The following is a 4,156-nucleotide window of genomic DNA, read 5'->3' as shown; positions in this document are numbered from 1 at the left end:
TATATATATATGAATGTATAAATATATATATATACATATATGCATATATAAATATATTATATATAACTATATGAATTTTATATATATATATATATAGTAATATATATATATGTATATTATATATATATGTATTATATATATATATATATGCATATATATATATATATATATATATATATATATATATATTATATTATATATATATATATGTTTATGTGTGGTGTGTTGTGTGTGTGTGTGTGTGTATATATATATATATATATAATATATATATATATATATATATAATATATTTATATATATTATATATATATATATATATTTATATTCATATATATGTATATATATACATATATATCTAGATATGTATGTATGTATGTATTCTTTTTAGAAGTGGGTCAGCCAGATATAGATGTTTAAAACTCTTGAAAAGACATTATCTATACTGTTAAGGAAAGTTAAACAATAGTGAGGTTTAATTACGCAAAAAAAATTGTATTGCACAAAAAAGTGTGTGTGTGTGTGTGTGTGTGTATGTGTGTGTGTGTGTGTGTGTGTGTGTGTGTGTGTGTGTGTGTGTGTGTGTGTGTGTGAGTCTGTCCTCCCGTCATAAACACATTCGGACTGGTAGAAGATTCGATAGTGGTAGGGGTTGGGGGGGGGGGGGGGGGGGGGGGGGGGGGGGGGGGGGGGGGGGAGGAGCGAGGAAAAGATGGTAAAAAAATAAAAACATTGGATTTGGGAACTACAATAAAGGAGACAACGCCATCTTGTGAGGAAAGATGGAACGACGAAAGCAAGAAAATAAGAGGAAGAATCTTAAAAAAGATACGTTAGACAAATGGACCTTCGTAATATCTTTAATGTTTATGATACACAGATGACTGCACACAAAAAAAAATAGTGAAGAATAGACGTAGTAAGTAACAATAGTAAATTTCTGATTTTTTTCCCTCTCTCATATCCTCTTGGCCCAGAATTATGAGGATCGTTTATATCAAATGTTTTATATCACGATAAATTTGCTAGTTATGTGCTACCAAAAAGAATAAAGAAGATCTTCAATAATAGGTTCCCTTTCTTTCTCTCTCTCTCTCTCTATCTCTATCTATCTATCTATCCATCTATCTATCTATCTATTTATCTATCTATCTATCCCTTTCTCCCTCTCACCCTCTCTCTCTATATTTCCCTATCTATATCCTCTCTCTCTCTCTATCTATCTATCTATCTATCTATCTATCTATCTATCTATTTATCTATCTATCTCCTCTCTCTCTCTCTCTCTCTCTCTCTCTCTCTCTCTCTCTCTCTCTCTCTCTCTCTCTCTCTCTCTCTCTCTCTCTCTCACTCTCTCTCACTCACTCTCTCTCTATCTATCTATCTTTCTTTCTCTCTCTCCCTCTCCTTCTCTCTCTCTCCCCATCGATCTATCTAATTATCTATCTACTCTTTCTATAAGCACGAAAGTCTCTACGCATCCAAAGGCAATCCCATAAGAGCAACGAAAAATGGGGGGTAAGAAGGAGGAGGAGAATTTTCTAGAAACTTCTAGAATAACTGTCCGGAAGAGCCGCCGCCGCGTGGAATTCGTAGGAATTTGCCAAGATTGTTTTCTTCTTCGCTACATTCCTTTAATGTTCTTACTGCAAGAGCAAAGGGGAAAGGAGGGGGGGGGGAAGAGAAAGCGAAGAGGAACATCAAACATGAAAGTGAAAAGAGTAAGATAGACGTGGCGTCCACCAGTATTGAAGCCACAGTATTGAAGGGAAAGAAAAGGCTTTCAGGTGGCTACCATCCGGGAACTCGAACCTGCCTGCATCGCCCAGTTGATGACGTCAGGCAGTAATTTGAGTTCTCCCGCATTTCCCTCGCCTTCTTGCTTTTTCCCCTCGCGTGCTGCAATTGAGTTTATGCTCACTAAGAGCGTGGTCTTTATTCATTCTTGTGTAATTGTCTTTCTTTCTCGCTCGTTCTCTCTCTTTCTTTCTCTGTCTATTTATCTATCTATTTATCTCTCTCTCTCTCTCTTTCTCTCTCTCTCTCTTTCTCTGTCTGTTTATTTATCTATCTATCTCTTTCTCTCTCTCTCTCTCTCTCTCTCTCTCTCTCTCTCTCTCTCTCTCTTCTCTACTTCTCTCTCCGCCTATCTCTCTCTCTTCTCTATTCATCGAACATCTATCTATCTATCTATCTATCTCTTATCTATCGATCTATCGATCACATCTATTGTCTCCATCTCTCTCTTCTTCACTCTCTCTCCTCACTCTTCTCTATTATCTTCGATCTATTCTAAATCTATTATCTATCTATCAACTTATCGATCTATCTATCGATTTACTCTCATATTCTATAATCTCTTTTCTTTTTTCGTTCGATTCCACCTTCCCCATATTTTTAGATAAAAAATAGGGGGGAAATTTTCGTTTAGTACTAAACAAAACCAAAAACAAAGTTTGAAGCAACTTTTCCACTACAATTACGAGGGAAGTATTTAGATTTAAGAGAATGACGTAAAGTAGAGGTAGGGGGGGTGGAGTAAAGAAGGGTGAGGGATTAACAGAACGTGATGAATGGGTTATACCAAGAAAAGAGCTGAATAAAGAAGGCAAACAGTTAACGTGCAAAAATATATTATATATATTTTTTTTTATTAGCTTTTCGTAGAATTCTTTGCATTCACTTTTATTTTCTTTGTTTTTTCTCGACATCGCTCCTCTCACTCGCGGCCGCGCATCTACTCAATACTCCCAACCACTCCGTTCAAGTGGCTTACTTTGAAGAGAGAAAGAGGAAAAAAAAATATTCATGAAAAACTGAAAAAACACAATCCTAGCCGAGTTCTTTAACCAAGGGTTCATAATGTTAGCGCGATAATGTTTCTCAAGCAATTGTAAAAATAGATTGATTTTGATTGGAAAGGCGAAAACGAGGGATCTGAGAAAAACACACAGAAAAGTTTCACTTATCGCTTTCGTTATGTTCTACTTTGTCTTTAATCTTTTGTAGAGTTCTTCATCTTCATTCATCATTTCATTATTACTTTCCTCGTAGTTATTATGTCTGCATTATCTATAATATTATCATATATTTATATGTGTGTATCAATATATATATTATATATATATATATATATCTATATAATATATATATATATATATATTTATATTTACATATACTACTATTCAATATATATATATCCACACATATAATTATCATATATATATATATGTATTATATATATATATATATTATAATATATATATATATATATAAATATATCATATATTATATATAGATTTTATATTTATATATATATGGTATATAATATATAAATATATATATATACTAATATGTTATATATATACCATATTATTATATATATATGATTATATATTAATTATATATATATTAGCATATACTGGTATATAATATATAATTTACAATATCGCTATATATATAATTATATTTCTATAACATATATATATATATTATATATATTATATATTTTTAATATCATTAATATAATATATATATTAGAATATATGTGTACACTACATATATATAAACTATAATATAGATATCGTGGTTGTTTATACATATATATATACATATAAATATATATATATACATATTACATTATAGATATATATATATTATATAATTATATATATATATATTCTATATATGTATGTATTTGTTATGTAAATATATATATATTATTATCTATATATATATATATATAAAATATATATATATATATATATATATATCTATATATATATATATATACTTATCCCATTGTATATATATATATATTATAATTTTATATTATATATATTACTATTATATATATATATTATATAATAATATCTAATATAACACACATATTACATATATGACAATAAGGCTTTAAAAAACATCCAGAAAAGTGAGCGAGCAAGAAAAAAAATCGGCCAATTAATCTCTCTCTACACCAATAGTCATCCTCAAGCCATTTAAACCCTTTTCATGGCCGCCGGAGAAGGGAGGGGGTGGGGTGAAAAAAAAAAAAGTGGACAGGGGAAAAGAAAAAAAGAACGAAGAAACGGACCCGAAGTGTGTGAAAGTTCTCGGAAATAACTGCCCAGAAGAGCCCTATCTTGCAGTTTTTTTC

The sequence above is a fragment of the Penaeus japonicus genome, unplaced genomic scaffold (assembly GCF_977035675.1).
Source record: "Penaeus japonicus unplaced genomic scaffold, GWHDUDI00000001_assembly GWHDUDI00000005, whole genome shotgun sequence".
NCBI classification, from domain to species: Eukaryota; Metazoa; Arthropoda; class Malacostraca; order Decapoda; family Penaeidae; genus Penaeus; species Penaeus japonicus.
The sequence above is the reverse complement of the archived record's forward strand: the minus strand, read 5'-3'. Positions refer to the sequence as shown.